Here is a 25110-nt window from a genome sequence, read left to right as displayed (position 1 = left end):
CAGTAGTTTTGTTCATATTGTCTCGTAGACTCAAAGAGAAAAAAACAGAAATTTGGATTATCAGACTCGTTTCTTAGCTTTTTAAGTCTGACTGTAGCATAATTTTGTTTTTAGTTCTGAGACTGCAAAACAAAAAAACCCAAAAACAAAGAAACAAAAAAAATAGACAGTTATGAAATGCACTCTAGTCAGACAGGAGCACTAATTCCCTTTTTAAAATTCAAGGCAGCTGGGTTATTTATCAATTTTCCTATTTCAGAAAATTATAATGTTTGATTTGGCTAGGTCTGATACCTTGGTGACCTCTTATATTTTAGGGTAATCTTTGCTCCCATATATATTAAACAAAAAAATCTTTAAAATACAAAGGTCAAAACTTTTTATATTATTATGTCAGGAATGTAGATCTGCAATAATGAAAATAAGGCACCTCATCTTTCAAATTTAATTTCTACTGTGGTTTCTGAGAGCGGGGAAGCAAAGAAGTGTGTATAAGGAGTTTAGTGTCTCTTAAGCTCTGAGAAGTTAATAAACATTATACCACTAGATTTCAGAATTAGGTTCTTCAGTCAGAGTAAGTAGACAGATTTAGGCTGATACTTTCAATACCATAAACACATGGTCCGAGGGGTTTATGCAGCTTCTTACATTTCCTTGTGCAAATGCAGTATAAATTCCACTCAGCAAATAGCACATTTACACAGGTAACATATACACATGGTAGTAATAGATCCTAATGCTTTTCTCCTAAAAAGTAGCATGTTTATGGTTTAAATTAAAACACCGTCTGTGTATGTAGATAAAATTAGGATATTGATATCCTCAGCACATTTACACAGGTAACATATACACAGCTCCTTTTAACAGTTATAGACCGAAACTCCTGCCATACTGATTTCCATCTATAGAATAAATTGTGTTTGGACAGACATAGGACAGGTGTCATAGGTATCACAGGTGTCGTAGGACAGGATCAGGTGTAACTTAGGAAGCTGATATAATTTCCTTTAGTGCATGTGAATGTGAGGAAAGTCAGTTTTCACACATGATCTCAGAATCATCATTATGGCTTGTGCTTGTAATTTGAACCTACACTGACGCTTTCCATCCAAACAGACACATGAAGCACTGAGTGATAGACAGTGATTCAAACTGTGAAGGGCTCAGTGCATCCCCTCCAGAAAACAAGGTAGTTTTCTGTCAGTCAGTAAAGGACTAATTTCCATAGAGCTCTGTCCAAGATAGAATCTCCATAGCAAAGTTTTGGATTAGTTATTGGCACCTTATCTATCAAGCTGCTGTTTTCTTTCCAAGAAGTTCTTTGAGGATAGGAGAGGCAAACAAATCTTCCCCATTGGGTAAGAGTTGGTTCCCTTTAATGATCACCAGTAAAAGTCCCACTAATTAGATTGTCCTGGTACTAGATCAAAGATAATATGCTTTTTTTCTAAATCCCTACCTCCCCATCCCAGAAAGAAATCTAATTTTGTTTATGCTAACAATCAAAACAAAAGATCTCCACATCTACTTTACCTACAGTCCCTCCTTCCCTATTTTTATAACACATTTAAACACTGCAGATCAGTGTGCAAACAGTGTGCCGTATTGTGAAAACCTAAGTGTCACTTGTAGCACTCTTGTCTCGGGCAGATTGCTAGTAGGAGTGTACTTTACTGCTACTCATGAATAATACCTGCATCTATCCACTTTTAAAGAAATTATATAGCTCAGAATTCTAATAAAGTGCTTTATGAGGCACCGGGCTACTTCAACGTACATGAAATGAAGCATGAAATGAAGTAACCTAAGTGCAATATGAAATGATTTAGTACAGTTGTACCTTCAGGAAAAGATGACTTTACAAATCTTTAAATTATGGAAAGTATTTAATCAGTTCTGGGCTGCTCACTGAATAAAATGGGTGGCAAATAACAGTGACCAGTAAATATCTAATATCCTGATGCTTACATGCTTCTTGAAGGTGAGAAAATAGTCTGTTTCTATTGAAAAGATCATTTGGGGTGGGGGAGAAGATCTCTCATATGATCTATATCCCCTTTTTCACTTGAGTGTTAGCAGTGCTACTACTTATGTGGTGACACAAGATGAAGCACAACTCATTTTCCTGCTTATCCAGTTTTTTGCTCCTGAGTCAAATGAGAGGCTTTGTTTAGAATTATCATGAAGGGAAACCTCTCAGACAGTGGCCAAACATCCTGTCTTCACATTGCTCCAAGTCCTTGCCAGCTGGTTTGGAATTTAAACTCTGATCAGCTGCCCGATGGCACAGTGAATGGCCACAAGATTGTCTGTCTGGATCTAATTAAAATCTTTCAAATATTTTGCACTTTTTACAGACTAGGAATGTTCTTGAGTCCTTTGCAACCACTTCAACACCACTCCCAGCAATCGCTGGGCATTTTGCTTGTAAAGCAGTCCAACATCAAATGTGATGTTTTTCTTTGACCTATATTACAGTGCAAAGCTACTTGGTTCTTTAATTCACTGCCAAATAAAGCTGTTGTTATCTCTGGATGGATAAAGGGAACTAGGCCAAATGGTGATAAAGTCTCAGGGATGAAATGAGATTAAACTAGTTCCACCTCACCTTGCTATTTGCTAATTATATATGTGCTGGTCAGCAGAGCTCACTGTCTGTCTAATCATATGTCTAAAGGTCAATTAAAATGGGCTAATGTCTGCAAATTAATATCCAGTGAAATATATTAATCATGCCTGTCTTCTCCCTTTTTGCCTTTTCAGACAATTTCAGAGCACAATACATACATAATGTATAAAATTACAGTTTGCCTTTTAAAACACAAGAGAATTTCTCCCCCTTTTTTTTTTCAATCTAAAATTACTTGACAAATACAATTCTAATGCAGAGCTAAAACCAGGTCAAAGAACTAACTTTCATTTCTTTTTTTAATTAACACATGGCAGTATTGTTGAGGAAAGCATTACTCAGAGAGCTGGAGTCACGTTAGCACCAGAAACTTCTCCAGGGCATCAAACAGTGCTGAGAAGCTTCCGCAGAAGCCTTTTTGGAACAGTTGCTCACTATACATCTTTGCTGTCACTGCATAAACACAGATCCCTCTATAAAATGGTTGACTTATAAATAAACTCAGTAGGCAAGTCTGTTTAGCCTGTTGAGAGGGAGGGAAGGGGAGAGCTGAAATTTAGTAAATCCTGGCCTGTTTGAAAATACATGGAATGGAGAGAAACACAGAGGGGGCCAGAGGTGGAATCAGGAAACACAAGTGCTGCTTTCAGACTGACCTGGAGCATCCTAGTAACTGGAGGATTACATCTCCCAGCTCTTTTTCTCCCTTGGCTTCAGCTGCTCTTTCACAGACATCAGGGCACCAGGGCAAAATGAGTGTAAGTGGCAGAGGATCGGGCCCTCTCGCTGTTGTGTCTGAGCAGCTCCTCAGGAGGCAGCATCTGCAGCTCAGCAGGTGAGAGGAGGATTTGCAGCCTCACAAGTCCCCTGCTCTGAAACATCCACCCTGCCCTCCTATTTCAAAGGAACTAGTAAACCAAAAGTGATGGGAAGAGATTTAATACACAGAGGCCAGGAGTAAAGGGAAGAGAGCTGGAAGGGCAGAGAATAAGGCAGGAATGTGGGAGGGCAAGAGAGGAAGTCAGTATAGACAGAAGAGAAAGGCTGTCAAAAAATACCACTAGATGCAATGTTTTCTAGATGAAAAAGGTGTGAAAGAGGTGCAGAGGCAAATGGAATCAATCCATTGAGATGGGCAGGCTTATGCACAACTGGTTTTTTGAATTTCAAATGCTTTACAGGTCAGAAACAAGGAGTGGGGTGCTTAGGTTCAAAATAAGACTGTATGCAATCTGAAAGATAGAAACCTGAATGAATACCAGAGTTTCAGGCAGTGTAATTTCTTTGAGACGGGACCCATATGGAATATATTGTCATCAAAGCAATGAGCATTAACAGATGTCTAGACATCTTTATGAAAAGAGAGGCACTGTTGGGGATATCATGACACAGCAGGGAGGCGAGATTGCATTTAAAAGTGGACTGTCTTTTTTTTCCAGAAGAATATCTCCCTTTCTCTTTGAAGGAGTAAACTGACATTTTCCTGGAAATTTCACCTCTAAATATTTACACATTACTGTTTCAAACTACTCAGAAATTGTTCAGTCAGAACTGCTAATGCAGAACTTTGAGTTCTTCTAGCAGACTCTTGTATTCCTGTCAGAGAAAATCACAGGAGCACCTTGTTTCAACCCAGTATATCACCTGTCTTCATTATGACTCATTTACTTCTTGATATCAAATATTTTGTAGACAGGCATCCACTACCTTTATGTACTGACCTACTGGGACATGGACTATGCATCATTGGAACTCTGTAGCAGTAACCAACAGTTTACACACATGCTTCAATTTCAAATCAATCTTGCCTGGTTTCACCTTCCAGACTGTCACTGCCAGGTGAAGGAGCTGCTTTTGCTTTCATCCAGTATGTTCATCTGCTGAGAAAACTTTCTGCTGCAATCAAGTAACCAGCTGCAGTCCATTGGCTGAGCAAGAGAACCCATACCCAGTTCCTCAAAGTCACTGCACATCCCATTATGTGAAAACATTCAAAATGCAAAATGCACTGTGACTTCAACATGGATACCCCTGCACAAGCTGGCTAGCTCAGTTCTGGTGATGGTGTGGTTCCAAGGCACTAAAGTTTCATTTATTTAAAGTAGGCTTGGAGCAGACTGCCAGCTGATCAAGTGCCCGTAGTACAAAGATGCGTGTAGAGAGACTCATATTACAATATCACAGACCTTTGATACTACATTAGTGCTGTGAGAGACCTGACAGAGGAAATAAGACTATCTACAAAATCCTCTGTGTATAGGAATTTGTAAAAAAAAAAAAGGTTTCTTCAGCTTTGTATATTTTTTTTGTCTCATGTTTCTTGTATTTCATATAGCTGTATACAACTGTGTTAAGATATCAGTCCACTATGCTCTTTACCCTTTATGCTTTACTCTACACACAAGTTATATGTGTATACATACACACCAAAACACAAGTAATATTCCCCTTTTGCACTCTTCTTTTAAGTGTTGCGTAAATTAAGGTTTACCAGAGGCACACAGAATTATTTGAGTAGTTACCAATACCTCTAAAACAGTTCAGTACAAGTACTGATTAGTTCTATATATAACAAAAAATGTTGTTTGTTGAGACTTCATCAAAGACTTCACCTATTTTAGCTGCAATGTTCTTACTGAAGCAGTAGTTAGCTGATCACTCAGCTATGAGGGCTGCATCAATCAGTGTCACTATTATATTGTTCCAAATGTGAAAAATATTAACAAAAGACAGTGAAGCAGTGTTACTATTATCAATATTTTTCTTAACCCAGAGTAGGTGTAAATTTCTTCTCTGAATTTAAATATTAAATCTAAATAGATCCTTGTTTAAGAAAAATTCTCTAGCAGGAGTTAACATGTCTTACAGTACAATGATGAGCCTATATTTGAAATCATAATATGGATCAATATCTACTCGAAATTCATTATAATGTCTAGTTTCTCTTACAGAAAGGTTAGCAGAACTATTAAAAGTTTCAAAAGGGAAGTGGTCTTGATTTTTACCAAGCAGATTTTTAAAAAATATTTCTTTTTAGTTACAAAATTTTGCTTTACATCTGTCTGGCAAAAATGTCTGGAAGCCTGCATGGGTCAACATGATCACACTGAATGTGTCAAGCGATGCCAAATATAACAAGAAAGGTAATTGCGTAAATGGCAAAAAGAAGACTAAGTAAAATGTGGGCTTACTGCTGAATGGGTCAAGGTACCTAGGGACATGGAAATGGCTGAGGTATGGAATACCTTCTTCACCTCTGTCTTTCATAACAAATCCAGCCTTCAGGAATACTGATCAGGAATGCTGAAGTAACAATGCCTTTTGATTGAAGACCATCAGGTTACTGAAGCAAATTAGATGTTCTTAAGTCCACAGATGCAGACAAGTGTTAGAGAGCTGCATGGTGCCATTGTGAAGCCTCTGTCAATTATCTTTGAATGATCGTGGTGATGGGTGGAGGTGCCTGAGGACAACAGGAAAGCAAAAGTTACTCCTATTTTCAAAAAAGGCAAAAAGGAGGATCCACAATACTACATACCACTTAGCCTCACCTTGATCCATGGAGCAGCTAATGCTGGAAACCATTTCCAGGCACATGAGAAACAAGAAGGTTGTTGGGAATAGTCAACACGGGTTCACAATGGGTAATTCATACTTGACCAATATGATAACCTTCTGTGATCAATTGACTGGCTTTTTAATTGAGAGGAGAGCAGTAGACTTCTGAAAAGGCTTTTGACACCGTGCTCCATAACATTTTCACAGAGAGAATCAGAGAATTGGGGGCTGGATGAGATTCAGTGTATTTAAAAGTAGCTGAATAACTCAGCCCAGAGGGTGGCAATCAGTGGCACAAAGAGTACTTGGAGGCCAGTAACTAGTGGTGTACTCTTGAGGTTAATACAGGTACCAACACTGTTCAACAACTTCATTAATAATATGAATGATGGGGCAGTGTAACCTCAGCAAGTTTGCTGGTGACTCAAAGTTGGTGACACAAAATGTCTAATAAAGCCAGAAGGAGTTCTGTTGTCAGATACCTCCAGAGATTCTTTCCAACCTAAAACATTCTGTGATTCTGTGATTCTATGATTCTATTATCTGCTACAGGTATCTTTTGTGTAATTGACCCTATATAAGGGGGACAGATATTATGAGACAGAGCGAATGTAATATGTGAAATGGGCTTTCTTGTGCAAGTGTTCAGTATTTCATAAAGACAAAGCAAATAAGCAAAATAACCTTATTCTAAATTAAATTCTAAGCAGTCCATGTAAAAATTGTCAATTAAAGAAGTTGTTTGAAGGTCTGTTAATAAGTACTAGTGTTAAATGGCATTGTATTGAATTAGAGGAAGCAAATAATAGTATGGAATCAATGCTAAATCTTGAAGCAGTTAACAACTTTGTTAATGAACTGGAAAAGGGATTAATGGTATGATAATGAAACTCACAAATTTCTACCTGTTGAGCTGTCTTAGAAAGAGATATATAGAAAATAATGGGATGTGATAACATTGAATATAAGCTAGAAAGGCAAAAAGCAGTTAAAGAAATTATGCTTTATAATAGAAAATAAGTGAGTTTGTACATGTACACATTTATATATTTTTTCATAAACTCAGACAAGAATATGAAGGAATAATATTGAAAAACCAATAGGGGAAACTGAATTACCTCAGTTTCAAGAGAGAGCAGGACAGAAAACCATGGAGTCCTAATCTCCCTAATTGTCTGAAATCTTAATGGTCCCTCATGCCATATTACATGAACATCTCAAAATCTCATTTAATCATATGATAGCTCTGCAAGGAAAATATTTTTAAGATGCTTACTTGAAGGTACTATTACTTTTATCTTGTTGGTAGGAAATCAGATACAGCAAGATTAGTAACTAAACCAAATAAAGGACTCCCCTAGTAGTAACTGTGCTAAAAGAGATATTCACCTGCCCTGAAGTGATTATGAGGTATTAATGCAAGACATCAGCTCTGCTCCCCACCGATGTCTCTTAATGGTGGGAACATTTTCTTTGTCATAAAAACCAAGGCCCAGTCATCTCTGTGTAGACAAAACTTCCCAGATGAGTGCTTTAACTAGTACTAAGAACTGGTCTGTGCATCAGCTGCAGTAAGGAGTTCAGCAAAGAAAGATGGTGGATTTGAATATAAGGAATACAATATTTACAAGGTATTTGATACCAGAAACAAATGTTCTCCATTACCCTGAGTGTAGAAGTAAAATATCATTCTAAATAACAGGAAGAGCTTCCACAAGGCCAAGTGCCGGGTCCTGCACTTTGGCCACAACAACCCCATGCAGTGCTACAGGCTGGGGACAGAGTGGTTGGAGAGCAGCCAGACAGAGAGGGACCTTGGAGTTTGGATTGACAGGAAGCTGAACATGAGCCAGCAGTGTGCCCAGGTAGCCAAGAAAGCCAATGGCATCCTGGCCTGTATCAGGAACAGCGTGGCCAGCAGGGTCAAGGAAGTGATTCTGCCCCTGTACTCAGCGCTGGTGAGGCCTCACCTCGAGTCCTGTGTCCAGTTCTGGGCCCCTCAGTTTAGGAAGGATATCAAGGTCCTGGAGCAGGTCCAAAGGAGGGCAACCAGGCTGGTGAAGGGACTCGAGCACAGATCCTATGAGGAGAGGCTGAGAGAGCTGGGGCTGTTCAGCCTGGAGAAGAGGAGGCTCAGAGGAGACCTCATCACTCTCTGCAACTACCTGAAAGGAGGTTGGAGCCAGGGGGGGGTTGGTCTCTTTTCCCAGGCAACCCTCAGCAAGACAAGAGGGCATGGTCTTAAGTTGTGCCGAGGGAGGTTTAGGTTGGACATTAGAAAGAATTTCTTTACTGAGAGGGTGATCAAGCATTGGAATGGGCTGCCCAGGGAAGTAGTGGATTCTCCGTCCCTGGAGATATTTAAAAAGAGACTGGATGTGGCACTCAGTGCCATGGTCTGGTAACTGCAGCAGTAGTGGATCAAGGGTTGGACTCGATGATCTCTGAGGTCCCTTCCAACCCAGCCAATTCTATGATTCTATGATAAATGTAACAACCAGATACCTTTACAGCTGATTAACCTCTTTAATGAAGAACCTCTGAGAAATGGGTCATGTCCCAAAATACCAAATGCAACAACACTCACTCAAAAATTAATTACTCCCATGATTAGTTTAAGATCCTGAGATCTTGATGACCACTCTCTCCAGCTACCAGAACCCTGCCTTTAATCGCACTGTTAATCTGGCTGTAAGGCTCATAGATTTCAAATTCTTTTGATATGTGATATAAAATATTGTTTCACTTTGCTGCTTCCGACTTGTTCAGAGAAATAATATACCTTTTGGGTATAATCATGTTTTAGCCCAGATGAGAACGTCATCTGTCTGTGGCATGGTAATGTTGGTGTAATATTGTCCTCCTTAAACTGGCATAAAAGCATGAAGAATGTGTTCTTTTTCATTTTCACAGAACTATAGTCTGGTCACTGGGACCAAAACCAGGTCAGATTTATATTATTTTGTGGTCTAATAATGTTCATCCACTACTGATTGTGTGATCATGGCCTTATATACCCTTGAAGTCTTTTTAGTATTCATACATTAATGCCATTACTACCTCTCTCTAGGTACACATTCCTGGAGATTAACTATCTTGTTCTCTTTTCTTCTTCGGAATAGGAAGTTCACACATCTGATGGACTTTCCTATAGAACGGACATTATGTGAACTTAAGGGATATTTCTCCTTTGTTCCAATTAAGCTTGATATTTCACATTCTTAGTTATTTTCTTATTTTCTATCAAAATACCATATTTATTCTTTAAAACTCATGATTTCTGCTAGCAGTCTTTAGAGGTACCCATAGATAAAAAAGTCAAATGTATTCTGAGATCCAAAATGCTATAACCTTTGTTACTGCTGTGCTTACTTACTCCAGCATTTATGTTTTGAAGAAACATTCTGCTGTAATTACTGACAGAAATCTGGAGGGAGAAAATAATTGACCTATGAGCTTATAGATGTCTCCAGTACAAAACTATTCCTGTGCAAGAGGAAAGGTCCCTCCTACCTCAAATATACTTGGTTATAAGTGTTAACCCTCTCATCATTAGCTGACATTACAAAATTCAAAGCTGTAACTCATTTCTTCCTCTTTGTTAATGGCTGACCATTATCCGCATCTGATTCAGTGCCAGAACTTTGTTACAGTGTGAAAAGGGGGTTCAGAATTCAGCTGTTTGGGTACCAAATTGTAATTTCTGGTCTCCTGTATGAATCTAGGTCTTGAGCTCTGAACTGTTCTGATATCACATAGATTTATCAACTCCACCAGTACTATTCCAGCTATGGCTAAACTAAATAGTGTTTATTTAAGGGGCTGGAAGAGGTCTTGGGCTCCCATGAAACATTCCTTAGACTGTTGGCTAGGAACTCTTCAAACCAAGCAATTGCATCCACTATTCAAGGTTACTCGGGGTTATTCAATCCTCCTAACTTTAGGCATATAATTTACTTGTCTTTCAAAGTTAAATTCCTGCTCTGAATAATCCCCTGGAGGAACTTGTCTTTTTGCAATAATTATGTAGGAAGCTTAAGTTGACTGGCCTCATATCTTAGTCATACTTAAATGCCTAAAGTTGAATGCTGCTAAGGCCCATTTCTTGTGTTTCTCTTTTCCTGAGTAAGTGGTCTAACTACTTGGCTGTTAATATGAAAGGATATTAAGAAGAATTATTATAAATACAAAAAAAGAAGAAAAATTCAGGACTTTGGATTCTAGGTAGAAAGAGGCAGTATTTCCTGAACTGAATGTAAGTCCTAGAGAGGAACATGAGATCAGAAATGCATTATACTTCATATTTCCTCTTGAATTACTGCATATCCTAAATATACACGTCCAAAAAGGAGTTGATCCCAGTAAACTTCATGCTCAGAGAACAGGGGACCAAGGCACAAGAATAGTATTCATTTTGTAGCAGTAACCTTTGAGATGGGTCATGTTTGTGTTATTCACAGCACTGTGTTGCAGATAATTCAGGGCTGCTGCCAGAAACAGAACAATACCTTTGCATCTGATTGGAGATTAGATTATTATCTTAATTTCTGAAACCACACGAACAGTGAGCCATCAGGTTCACACAGATGCAGTGAGATTGCAATGGGTCTAAAATACCTGAGTAACATGCTCACTGGGTGTGGCCCTGGACATTCTGGAGATGAATCAACCAAGTCAATAGCTCCTTTCTCAGAGTGGAGTCACTGCACTAATTCACCTGATATAAGTGAATTAGAAACATACAAACAGTCAGTTACCTGAATAAAATACCTCTGCTGGGCCAGGACACAAACATAGAACTCTACATTCTGTTGTGAAGAGGTACCTGGAGACCTGTGGACTGCTCAGTCATCACTGTCCTGACCAGCAATGAACAGGGCAGGTCTGACCTAAGAATCTTTTCTGCACTTAACTGTAGAGATTTTTTTTGCAGAGGATGTCTCTGCTTTTACAAAGAATTGAAGACAAATCTTTTTGAGATCCAGGATAGCATTTGGAGCAGTGTGCTATCCTTTCCTGGCAAATATCACTGCACATATATCAGTGAGTTTGTAAATAACACTTTGGTATGTAATTGTTTAGAACACACACCTAAACGAGTGCAAGTGGTTCTATCCCTCCACTGGTGAAGGATATTGACAAATATGAAGGAAACAAAAATCTACTAGTGATAAAAAAGCTAGAGGGAATGATGAATAAGGAGAGATTGAAAGAGGTAAATAATACCAAGTAAACTACAAGCAAAATTCTGAAAGGTGCAGAACTGAGTGGAATGCATATCCACTGTTTTAAAATGTCTGTTCCAAGTACCTGTTATTTATCATTGTGTAAAACTGTCTCTTGAGAGAGAAACTGAGGAAGTTCTCTCTATCACACACATTTAAATTTTGACTGGACAAATTGCTGGAGTATTCATTATACCATACTGGTAATGGCTTGAACTATATTAGTTTTGTGCTTCTTTAATTTCCAGTATCTGCAGCTAAGAGGAATTTTCCAGGTTCCTGTGGTTACTGACTAACTTATGACACAGGAACTGGACACATAATGATCAGTTCCTGCCATGTGGCTAGTGGTGCACCAATGAACTTTCTGTGTCTTCTTAAAAGGTTGTTCCTTACGTGGGAAGAGTTTAATCCCTGTAGGTAACCAATAGTTCTGTAAGTTAAACTGACCCAGATAAATTCACATCACCTGCCTGCATTTGGAAACAAGCTTCAGGTCTTCTCTATTTCCATGTTTTTGATGCTGCCTTCACCAGGCAATTACATTATTTTTTCTTGTCAATCTGCCTGGTAGAAATAAAATGCACTTCTTTTCCAGATCAAGATCTTGGTCTTGATCTGTAAATCACAAATCTTGGAATCATGGAGTTAGAACCCAGACTGTCCAGGTCCCTCTGCAGCATCTTCCTACCCTCCTGCAGATGAACACTCCCCCCCTAGTCTGGTATCATCTCTGAATTTACAAGGGGTAGACTCAATGCCCTCAATCCAGGTAATCAATAAAGATGTTGCATAGGACTGGGCCCAGTACTGATCCCTAGGGGACACCACTGGTCACTGGACACCAACTGGATGCAGCACCATTCCCCACCACTCTCTGGGACCAGTCATCCAGCCAGTTTTTAACCCAACAAGTGGTGCACCTGTCCAAGCCATGGACTGATAGCTTTTCCAGGAGGATGCTGTGGGATACTGCGCCAAAAGCCTTGCTGAAGTCTACGCAGACCTCAACCACAGCCTTCCCCTCATCCACTAGGTGGGTTACCCGGTCATAGGAGATGAGACTGGTCAGGCAGGACCTTCTTTTCCTAAGTCCATGTTGGCTGGGCCTGATCCCCTGGTTGTCTTCTACATGCTGCTTGATGACACTCAGGGTGACAGTGGTCATGCTCAGCTGAGGTCAAGCCGACAGGCTTATAGTTCCCTGTATCCTTCTTCCAGCCCTTCTTGTGGCCAGCCTCTGGTCATCTGGGACCTTCCCAGTCAGACAGAACCAGTGATAACTGATGGAGGGCAGTTTAACCAGTTCTTCTGCCAGCTCACTCAGAACCCTAGGATGAATCTTAGACTTGTTGAGACCTAAGTGGCACAACAGGTCACTAACTACCTCCTCCTGGATTACAAGAGGGGTATTCTGCTCCCCATCCCTGTCTAGCAGCTCAAGAGCCCAGCTGCCCTGAGGGTAGCCAGTCTTTTTGTTAAAGGCTGAGGCAAAGAAGATTTTAAGAACCTCAGACTTTTCTTTGTCTTCCATTACTATGTTCCCCCCCCCTCATCCAACAGGGAATGGGGATTTTTCCTGACCCTTCTTTTGTTATTATTAATTTTGTATAAAGCATTTTTTTAATTATACTTATCAGAAATGGCCAGATTTAGTTCTAACTGAGCTTTGGCATCTCTAATTCATTATTGTCTAGTTCTAAACGTTCATAACAATTTCTAATATACAGGCCCACCTGACCACCTCTTCTTCCTTTCCTATCCTTCCTGAAGAGTTGGTAGCCATCAACAGTGGCACTCCAGTTGTGTGAGATACCCCACCACGTTTCAGTGACAGACACTACATCATAGCTTTCCTGCTTCATCATGGCTTCTAGCTCCCCTTACTTTTTCCCGTGTTGCCTGCATTGGTACAGATGCACTTCAGATGGGTTAATGATCTGGACACCTTTCTGTTGGCATGGGCTCTAATTCCCATGATGGTGGTTGGACCATTGCCATTTTAGATCCCTCCCTCCAGGTCCTTCAGTTTAAAGCCCATCTCACCAAGCTGGCCAGCTGATACTAATGTGCTGCTCCCAGGTTATTGTTCAGTGCTCTAATTTATCAAAGTCTCTCTGTAGGCCTGAGGGTAGCTTCAAGGAAATAAAGAGGTCCTCCTAATTTTTTTGGTATTTTTTTTTGTATTCCCAACAATCTTACTTAGTATGCACTTAATGAGTGTATATAGGTTGTTTATAAAAATATGGAAGAAAACTAAAGGTCTCTAAAGTTGAGCCTTGTGGAATTCCACTAGTGACTGGCATCAGCCAGATGTTACTGCACTTGCTACATCCTCTCTGAAACCAACCTTTCAGCCAGTTGTTCACCTATTTATAATACGTACATGCTAGCTGTATGCTGAACATACTGTGAGAGAATACTGTAAGAGACAGTGTCACAAGGTTTGCTAAAATCCTAAAAAAACCCACATCCATGCCTTCCCTTCATTCACTAGTCCGGTAACCTTGTCATGAAAGGATATTCAATTAGTAAGGTATGACTTTTCCTTCATGAACCTATATTTCCTTTGACTGATGACTACCTGTCTTTCAAGTGTTTTTCAGTGACCCTCAGAATAATCTCTATAATTTTACCAAGCACTGAAGACTGACAGGCTTGTAATTACTAGGGTCTTCTTTCTTGCTGTTCTTGAAATCTGGAATAACATTTGCTAGCTTCCAGTTGACTGGGACCTTTCCAGATTCCCAATGCCAGTAATAAATAACTGAGAAAGGTCTCATAATAATTGGACAACTCTCTCAGTACCCTGGGATGAATCCTACCAGGTCCCATAGACTGTTCATAAATATTTATGCTAGGGATAGCAACCTAAACAAATCTGCAGATATTGCTTATTTTTACTAGCCATCAAAACCTTTTCTAAATAAGTTTGTTGTTCTTGAAAATAATTTATCATATTTAGATTTTGGATATATGTTATAGACATTCAGGAATGCAAAAAAAGTATCTCAGATCTTAAGCCTTCATCAACCTGGGATATAAGAAGACTGTAATACAGGATTTTTTTTTATTTCAAAGTTATACATTGGAGTCAAATGTGCCAATCTAGGCATATTAAAAGATCAGATTGATTATACAGGCAAGTTTCTTACTTTGCTTTTGTTGGTGTTGAAATCTCACTAATGACAGTGACAAAATTAAAATTCTTCATCATCACATAAAAGATGTAAATCACCTGGGAAAAAAAACTGTAGCTTATTACTCATCATTAGTAATAATTGAAATGTTGCCTTAGTTTCCATTCTGCATGTACAGTGGGAAAGTAAGAATGGTTGTGACAAGTTCAACTGTAGAGTGAAGCAGAAGTATCGTGATGTAACCAGTCACAAAAACTGATCCAATATGTAAATGCTAAATTGCCTTTTGTGGGTATGGAATCCACTAGTTGGTTACTGGAATCCTGGATAAGTGAATTGATAATTATAGAAGTTATTATTTGTTTTGCGTTTGTTTTCAGAGGTCTTACCTACATCAAGTTGCCATGGTCCTGGCTTTTACACAAGTAAACAAAATGCATGTTTGTATTTTATTACAGTTCTCTGGTTGTAGTTTTAATTTAACTCTTTTACTATCTTCAGGGAGCTCCTTATGCAAATCTACTGCTTATTAACAATGCATTTTGCATAATTAATTTTACTTATTGATCACCAGCCTACCCAAGGCTACAGAGGTGACACTAAAATATTAAAGCAGAATTGTGACCACTGTCCTTACCACTCTGCCTTGGGGAAACTTCTATGCTAGAAGACAGAGTTATTTATCTTGGCAGAGTTTATACTTTGCAGCAGTTCGGTTTTTTTTTTTTTGGTTTTTTTTTGTGAAGATCAAAGTTCTGTGTAGAATAAAGAGTATTCAATTTATCTATTTAACTCTCCCCTTCATCTCCCTCCCTTATCACCCATGAACACATCAAAGAGTGTGGCTAAAAGGAAAGTAAAATAACTGCAATAACTGATAGTAGATTCTAATATAGAATGAGGGGACCAGTAAAAAGGACCTTTGACAGATGTTTCCTACTCATGCATATTTTCCTCATCTCTTTAAGTTTCATGAGTAGGTTGAGGTTTGGTTTATCTGCAAAACCTCTCTAGATCAATCTGTAATGAAGATTTCCCTTTTCTGTGAGAAGGAGATGGTAGAGTTGTCTATCAGCCTCATCTTTTTAATCTACAGTTTAATCTTTGTGGAAGACTCCTAACCAGTTTTTTTAAGAAAGCATGGGCCTACACTTCCATATAAGACTAATAACTTAATTTCTGCATTGTCAAACTAAACAATTTCAAAATCTTATATATTTCTATCAAAGGTGTTTTTTTTGTTTTTTCTTATCTTATAATTAAGATAAATTAACTTACTAAATGGAATATACAATGGGATTTCATTGCTAGTTCAAGTCAAGAAAAACATTTTGCAGGAATATTTTAATTTTGTGTTTTTCCAGAAAATGCAAAAAAAATTTTCATATTGTTTCTACACTATTTGTTTCTTCATTCAGTTTCCATTTTCAGCCTAACAGAAAATTATATTATTTTTTCATTATTATAAGTCTGCTTTGCCTGCAGTATTTAATATATAAGTATTTGAAGTATCTGAAGTATATAAGTATTCTACTGTAGCATAAATAACATCTACCTATATGTATTAATAAATACAAGCAGGCAATAACATTAATGAATTCTTTGTTATTTTCAGTGATGTAGAATAAAGTCCTAAAAGAATTGCAAGACACACAAAGGTATTTAAGTGATGTGTCTCACAGCTCAGCAATGCTTGACAACTAAGGATCCGTAAGACTAAGGAAAATTCTTGAACACACTAATAAATCAAATTATACCTGAATTTTAGTCAAATTTTATCAAGTTTTTGCCTCCTTCAGTTTTGATTACTTTCTGATAGGCATAAATTTTCTTTTTTCCTTTGGTCCTGGTGTGTAACATATTTCTCCTCCTGTTCATAATCTTTGAACAGATCATCTTGAGCTCATTGTATCATTCCTACTCATGCTTATTTAACTATACTGATCCATTGGAACTTATTATCACAATAAGCAAGCATTTCAGATGCATCATATTATTTAGATGTGACTTGCTGACTATTCAATTGCTTGTACATATTGATGTCATTTTTACTACCTTAAAACTATCATGAACTTTCAGAGAAGGCACATTTTTTTAGAAATGAAGCTGAGTTTGAAGTCCTAAGATGCAGCTTATGAAAACATCCTCTTTCTACAAATGTCAGGTTGCCTCTCTATCTCCACCACCAAAAAAAAAAAAAAAAAAAAATTAAAAGAAAATAAGCCTCTTTAAATGATAACTAACTTCAATAAATTTAATAGAGTTGTAGGAATCTTGAAGACAGATGCATATTTCCAAATATTGAGAAAATTAGACAGCTGAGTAAAGGAACGACACAATCTGTACATTTCTTCCCACAGAGGGAAACAGCTAGGTATCCATTTGTTATTTATGACTGCATGACAGTGAGAGACTCAGATTTTGTCCACCTAGGAGGAAAGATCTCCAGTAAGATTACTGCCAACAGTAAAACTTAAATCAGTAGGAAATTAGGCTTCATTAATTTTGGTGTACCCAAAACTTTTTATTCCTTTTATAGGTTCTAGCTTCTTTGGCTTGAAAAATCTCGTTTCATTTTGTTCTCTTTTGAAGGTCTTGCAGTAGGATGAGGGTTTCTAGGCTGAGACAAAATAAAATCCATCCTACTTAGCTCAGCTACTGTACATAGTGGTCTCTACTGTTTTTGGACCTAACTTTTCATGGCACTACCCAGTGCCAAAGAACCATGGTAGGTCATCTGGAACAACTTCAAAAATCCCTATATGATGTGACATTGCTTTTCTCTCCCAATTCACCCCTTCTGTCTCAGATCAGTGAATGTGTATGCCAAAGAATTGCTTTACATCAACATGTAACTATCCCAATATAGATAAACTCCTGAATGACCAAACAGTGTCACATCATATAGGGATTTTTGAAGTAGTTTAGATTGGTTACTGACCTTGTCCTGAAATGGCTGCACTGAAAGTTGAGACAAACTTTGCTTTTTTTTCTCTGGCCTACTAGTAGGTACTTAGGAATTCAGTTAAGAGTTTGAAATAAGTTCCTGCCATGCTGAAAGTTTGAATTAGGAAATTAAACATAGTTTATTAAAAATATTTGCAGCCCATCTTATGCTAATGAAGCTAAACTAATTTTTCCATTATTATTTGCATATTGTTGTTCTGCAGCTATGAACTTGGAAGGGTAATACTGTCTTTGGATGCCAGTTTTTGGCATCACTCTGTGCTAAGGAATGGAATGAGACAACTGTACTGGAGCTTTTTGTTCTTCATTTTCAACTATTTCACAGCTAATCAACTCTAAAATAACAACTGTTTCACAGTCCCTGCTAAGGAAATGCTTACATCTATAGTGATGAAATCTACTTTGTAAACTCATTCTATTATTAAAAAATAAAATCCCTCTAGTCTTTCCAGATCACAAATTAGATGGAACTGGGAATAAAAACACCGAGTCACACCTAGAGGGGAAAATAAAATGGCAAAAGAAATTCTAGTGTCATGGGGGCCAAGGAAGTATCTGTAAGTGTCTAGATCAGTGTGATTTTCTATTGTATACTAGGGCCAAGATTAAGGTAAATTGGAAAAACCAGAAGTGACTGAGCTTATATGGGCATTGTGGGGCTTGGAGTACCCAGGCTGATTCGAATGCCATGAGATTTAAGACTGTACCAGATGAAAAAGATGAGAAGGATTCAGACGAAGGAATTATCAGCAGGACTGACTTGTGAATGATGTTAGTGTATGATCCTCTTGGTCTTCCAAGTTACAACAGAAGTGAAATTTAGCTACTAATTTATGTTAACCCAAATTATCTACTCAGAATGTAAATCTTTATATAGACAAGGAATCTGAAGAATTTCTTGAATAAAGATGTGCAAGGGAAAAATAATTAAATTTATTGTAAGAAACAAATTTACAAGGCTAACAGCAGATTACATAGAGCAAGACAATAGCTGGATTTGTAAATTCAATAATATCAAGACTATCTAAATCTATAAAGAGCCTTTGAGATAGTAGTTTACATCTTCTGAGTTGCATGAGATTGCTCAGTTACTGTAAAGGTGGCTTTGAGCTATCATCTTCCATGACTTCTCGTTGATAGGGAAATTTATTCCAAGTCTACTTTCTTTATCATCACGCTATCACATTAGGACTGATTTATTCCATTTCCCTGCATAAGTAAGTTAGTTATCAATGCTAAATGCTTCTATCAAAACCTTTTCACCACAAATTCTTTGTGCAGTACAGAATACAGAGGTGGCCAAAGTAAAAAAGAAAAAAAACAGCCAAACGTGAAGCATCCTTTTCCTGTGCTAGTCATTAACATCCATAATAACTCATTGAACCTACTGGCATCCATAAGAAATTAAGTTGACAGAAGCCTGGGCAAAATTCCTAATTAATGTAACTCTGAGGTTGTTTTTTATTTAAACTGGAAGTTAAGGAATTCCATATTGTTACAGTTCTTGGACATTGATACATTGGGAAGTCTCAGCGTTTTTCAGAAGTTTTGTCCTGGCTTTGTGAAGGTCTGAAGCACAGCAATGTGTGTGATAGCTTTCTCCTTCACATGATTCCTCTAGGCTGGGAAAATTACTCTGTGGGCTGCTGCAGGGAGTGATACTCATCAACTGAGATAAATATGGTACAGTACATTGCAGAATCCAGGGCTCACTAAGGAGAAGGATGGTCTAAATAAATATCTCTTGCTACTTAAGTGGATTCTGGATTATACAGAAATCTTAAACTATACACAGCAGGTGGGAAAACACAACAAAATCCTTAAGAATCATAAATATGGTTTATGAAATTGTGATTTAAACAAACAACAATATAGGTTTTCAAAATGGTGCAGAGAAATTAAAATCACTGCAATGAGTTAGAAGAAGCTATAAAACCTCCTTAGAGAAACAAACTAGTATTTTCCTGAGAGGAGGGACTACCGAACTTATTTGCATTGGACAATAATACTGAGAGTTTCTGACCTTCCGAAACTCCATCCTATTCCCCTAGGGTAGTTTTCACAATCATCACTTGCATCAGCATTGCATTTGTGTGGCTCCTCTGTGAGTCAAAGTGGCAGATAAATAAATCCCTTGTTTTTTCACCTGAGTCAGAGAGCTGATCTGAGTTGGTAGCTGTACAAGTGTGAGAGCTCAGGAAGGGAGGAGGAACATTATTTGTGGCAGCAGCCCAGTTTTATAACTAGTTAATCCAATAATGAAACCACACCCTTATCTGCTTTCCTCTCTCCCATCTTCTTGAAATGGCTGTGGCCGCCCATAGGTCCTTGCCAGTTTTAACCTTTCATCCTCTTGTAAGAATAAAACTCTATCAAGATTCCTGTTTCTCATCATCTCTAAACAAAGAATAAGACTCAGGGCTCTATAAATCCTGTCTCTTAATAAAAGCAATTGGATGTGTTGACTTTGAGACAAAAATCTATAACCAGTTTCTATTGCCAGTTAATGTTAATCATAGTTTTGCATAAGAGATCAGGTTCTATCTGGTGCTATCAACCTATGGAAAAAAGCAGCATTATTTTACAGAAATTAATTTCAAAAGCATATTTAGTATAATTGCAGAGAAAATAAGTGAAAATGTTTTGAAAATAAATTCCAGAGTTTTTCATTACACTCTACCTCACCATTTTCTCAAGTGAGAAATGCATTTGTCTGACACATTAGTAATCTCCAATGAAAGCACCATCCTTTTCGCTTCCCTATCATGACTAATTGTTTAAGTGTTGTATCCTTAAGGACGAGTCAGGAGATCCTGCTATTAATACAGGCTGAGATAACATAATGAAGGATATATTTTAATTTCTTTGATGATAGCAAATGGCATAATTAAAGGACCAAACCTTTTTTCTCACTAAAAGGGAGAATACAGAAAGTTAACATTGCTGATATTCAGATGTTCCAGAGGAAGTGTCATGAGGTAGGGAGTACAGATGTTTATAACTGGTAGGGAGTTCAGGGAAGTGTGATCAAAGGTCTGTTAGATAGGTGTTAGTACAGTACTGTAACAGATGTCTGAGATATCCATAGAGATACTTAGAGTGCAGATATATGAAATGCAGTGCAGGTATCTTCATCTTTGTTTTGAACAGTCTACTGTTCCTTTATCCTTGTGTGGGTACAGGATCCACAGGTCTCTAGACTCAATGATAAGTGAATTTTTCATTAAAAGAGTAAAAATAAGTAAATACATACATACATACATACATACAGAGATAAATCCTTCTTCTTGCTCCCTGAAAAGCAGTATATAGCTAATATTTTATTTAGTTAAATTGGCTAGGAAAAAAAAAAGGTCCTGAAAAGAAGATGAAAGAAAGGAGAAGCAGGACCTTTTCATTTAGTAGTATTACCTTACCTGTCTTGTGAAACTTCACCCGTAGGGATTATTTATAGAAAGTGTTTTATTCCTTGACAAGGCTAATTTTAACAAATCAGTCTATTTTACCAGAGACAGCTCTGTACAGCTCTATGCTGACCTGGATGATGTGGGCTGGGTTTTGGTATTTTTTTGAGAGATGCATAAGTACAACTTAGGAACTAGATATTGTCAAATTCTCCTGAAGAAACCTGCCTATCTCAGTAAGTACTCTAATGTTTATCAGTGTGCTAAATTTTCCAAAAGGACTCCTTCAGTTTATTGATGTTCCTTTGCATGTTTCTTCTTTGTGGATGTCCCTCCTTTAAGCACTCGCACAAGATCACTGTACTGATCAACTATTTCTGTACTACCTAACCTACAAAGAACAATTGAGGAAAGCCTCCTGATCTTACCTGGCCTGCAGAAAAAGAGTAGTTACATTGGTTTTGTCTTTGTCACATTGGTTTTGTCTTTCAGACTTTTTTTTCCTCTAATATACATCCTTTCTTACTCATGTAAACACACCAAATCCCCTCCTTTCCAGGTGATTTAACATATTTTTCCTTGATTGTCAACTGTTTTATGGTGTCCTGTGAGTGCTCTTCTCATTGTTAACTGTTTGGAAAAAAACACCTGTTGGACTTGTTTGTAGTGTTCATGGACAGAGTTTGATCCTCTTAACTACACATCTCTCATCAAAAAAAGTACTTCCTTGTAATGTCTAATAACCTGGAAAAGAAGACTAAAAAGCAGTGCAGGTTGAAACCCTCTCTTTACTGACTCCAAGCTAAATAGTCAGCTAATAAATGCCATTATTTTAACCAAAAATTTTGCAAAGCCTATGAAAATCCACAATGCTTTCCATTTGTGTTGTCAACGGGTATAAACAAAAAATGCAAGATTCAGAGCATCAGATTTCCACTGTTATACCACATTCTTTCCAAGTTTGTTTTCAGGGTTTTTCAGTGTGTAATACAGTTAGTAAATGAGCTGTAAAAATATCTGTTATGTATTAAGGAGAAGCATTATTATAGCAGCTCAAAGTTACAGGGCAAGAGTTTCGGATAATCTCTCTTTGGAACACTATCAGTTTTTCCAAAAAGTTTATCACCTACCAACTCCTATTTTAAAAATCTGAATAGTAGTTAGGTTTTCTTAAGTGTTCAAATTCTATTTGGGCATCTAAATGAAGTGTGAAAATTTCAGAAGTACTGTCTTTGTCAGCTGTGGATTGCTGAGCACTTTGGAATAGATAACGACACAGGTCTTTGCCTGGAAACCGTTTTTTTAAAATACTATGAATAAAATGGGAGACCTGAAAATATTTTATTACAATTTTCAGGAACTATTGCTCATTTGTAGTGTTGTCTGAAGTGATATCTACCTTACATATTTCTAAGAGTGTTTCTTAAACCAATAATCTTTAATCATATCAACAGTATCAACCTATCAATAATCAATTTTCTAGAAACCAGACTTAACTCAAAAAAAAAAACCAACAACCAAAAACAAAACAAAACAAAAAAAAACCAAACAAAAAAACACAGCTGTGTGTAAAGGTATTGAACTCCTTGATGGGAATATGACTTTTTGAACCTTCCTCTCTGGCAGGAGTTGAAAAAATAAGATCCTGAGTAAACATAGGAGACTTTGCTTTATCAGGATTCTTGACTTGGCAGATGAGTTTGAGTGGTTCATGCTCTAGGTTTAAGTGAATTAAGAAATTAGTGACTTTAAACTTTAAAGAAAGAACCGAGTATATTAACACAATTAAAATCTCTGTTACAAATTTTTGACATTCTAGTTAACATTACTAGTTCAAGCATTTTGAAATACCTTGATGGATTTTTTTGTCTGGTACAATTTTCATATGTTACCTAAGAATAAATTTAAATAGAAAAGTGGTGATACCACTAGAAACTAGATCACACTGTGTAAGTTTACAGACAGCACTTAGTAGAGTTAAAAAATATTTTATTCAACACCAGACATGTATGTGGCTGCTGAAGGTAAGAGAGGTGATAGTGATTCAGGAAAAAGTGATCTTTGGAAATCTAAAACAAGAACATAACATTTAAGGAAGGTAATAATGCTGGAGTGCTTATGGAAATAAGAGAACTCCATTGCAAGCTCTCTCGATAAGCATGAGCAGATTGAAGGAAAGCAGTTTCCTATCCTATGTCCTGAATCACTGTTTGTATTGACAGTTGAGGAAAGATGGAAACGTGTATGACATACAAAAAGAGATATGTTTTAAAGGTAAAAATGGCATGTAATAGTTGTGGGAACACACATACTTTACTCAAAACATACCATTTTTAGGATGCATATGGAGGCTGCATATGCCACCTATGTAGTGTGCCATGGAGTGCCATGACTAAAATTTAATAGAACATTTTGTTTAATAATACTTATATTGGAATTAAAAGTGGTAAAACAGGAGCAGACAAGTCTCTGGTGTGTCAGAAGAGCTGGCAGGATGATCAGATTTTAGATGAGCTAGAAACAAAGGATAAAAGTCCAGCCAACTGAAGCCTGTGGTAGAGGAAATCACACTGAAGTTAGTCTAGGGGAAAAGTCAGTCAAAAGGCACATCTGCATAGGAGATTTTAGGGACACACAATCTCCTTTTAGGCAGGTTTTGAACTAGCAAACCTGGGCAGTGTGACATCAATCAAAAATTCAGAATCTTCTCAGGGCATATTATTTCATGATCGGCAATACACTGATGCTGCAATAGCCCTCATAAGATTTACTGTTTTTCAGCCACGTGCACTCTGCCATGCAGACACAGCTAAAGGCTTAGCTGGATGTGGTTTTTGTTAGAGTAATGGGCAGACCAGAAAATACCACAGAAGAATCTGTATACAGGCCTCAGTCTTGGTACATCAGAGTAATGATCTCACATTGAAAGATGAAGGAAGATCGTTAGGTGAAGAGATGCATACAGTCTAACCAATGTGTTGAAGTATTTGAAATAGACTCCTCACCTCTGTAGTCAAAACTCCTGATTCTAAATAAAAAAAAAAAAAAACAACTTCAAATGTGAATAACATTTAATAAGTATATGACTCTTTTCATTGAACGCAGCAGAAATGGTGTTTTTTTAATATAAACAGTTGTGTTCAATCTTGGGACCAGGGCAAGTAAGGGGTTAAAGGGAGGGTAAACTGAGGATTTAACTTCTGGTATTTTTTTTTTTTTTTTTATCTGACTATAGGGTCTCTTTAAGCCTTATCTCTGATTTCATTCTTATAGATCTATATGGTATCTTTCCTGCCACATTTTAATATTTCATGCATGATGCTAGGAGTTTGTAGCGTAATGAAATAAATGCAAATAATTTATTTGAACAAATTCATTGAATTAATTATTCACAATGAATAATTGACCATCTCTTCCCTTTTTTCCCTTTCTCCTGCCCTTGGTCCATGTCACATTAGATATTGAAGTAAATAGTTAATAGAAATGCATCAGATGTTGGAGCTTCTGGTATCCTGTTTTGGAAGTGCATATTTTGTAAGCATTCATGCAAGCTCAGAAACAGAGGAATTCAGGCTGAAAAATGCAGCATGTGTGTGGAAAAGTGTGGAGAGTATATGGTTGGAATAAGGAAACGGAATATAAAGTGATACTTGCTGCAGTCCTCCCTTAAAGCAAATACTTGCTATAGTGTTATCAAATCATTATGTAAATCTGGACTGTTTGCAAATCTGCATTAGTGCAATTGATATGAATCTTCTAGCTGAGTAATAAAAGAAAGCTATCAATCATTTAATCCCAATTTTTAGCCTCTAGTGTCTGCAAATGTAACTATTGTCAGCTGGAATCCTCAACTAAACACAGATGTTAGGAAGAAAGCATCGCTCAGGACGTTGATTTCAGTAAGTGATCTGTCACTGCCTGATACATATTCCTTTAGAAGAAAAACTGCTACCAAATGTGTCTGCCTCCTGATGACTGTACAGATGTTTGCTCTGAGATAGGTAGCTCCAGTTCTCCTTCCTTCCTTCTACCATTTAAGGTAGAAGAGTTCTGTGCCAAATGTAACCCATTGTGCCACTTGTTCCTTTAGCTGATCTGAGAAACTAATTTCAATCCTAAAAACAGAGAACAGAAAAATGACATATTTTCATATGGCAACTCACAGTAAGTATTTCTTGAAAATCAGA

At 37.4% G+C, this 25110-nt stretch overlaps 1 long non-coding RNA gene across 2 annotated transcripts in view; it reads left to right on the top strand.

Moving 5' to 3' along the window:
- The window catches only part of LOC139791508 (uncharacterized), a 63785-nt gene extending 38905 nt beyond the window's left edge, over positions 1–24880 (top strand). Inside the window, exons 2-3 of one of the 2 annotated variants that reach the window (XR_011723947.1) lie at positions 5667–5772; positions 24730–24880. This is a non-coding gene — a long non-coding RNA (uncharacterized lncRNA). Of the gene's footprint in view, positions 1–5666; positions 5773–9309; positions 9359–24729 lie in introns of those variants that run through there. The other variant, XR_011723948.1, reaches the window with a different exon arrangement.
- The last annotated feature ends 230 nt before the right edge of the window (positions 24881–25110 follow it).

The sequence above is a fragment of the Heliangelus exortis genome, chromosome 1 (genome assembly GCF_036169615.1).
Source record: "Heliangelus exortis chromosome 1, bHelExo1.hap1, whole genome shotgun sequence".
Lineage (NCBI taxonomy): Eukaryota > Metazoa > Chordata > Aves > Apodiformes > Trochilidae > Heliangelus > Heliangelus exortis.
The sequence above is the reverse complement of the archived record's forward strand: the minus strand, read 5'-3'. Positions and strand labels throughout refer to the sequence as shown.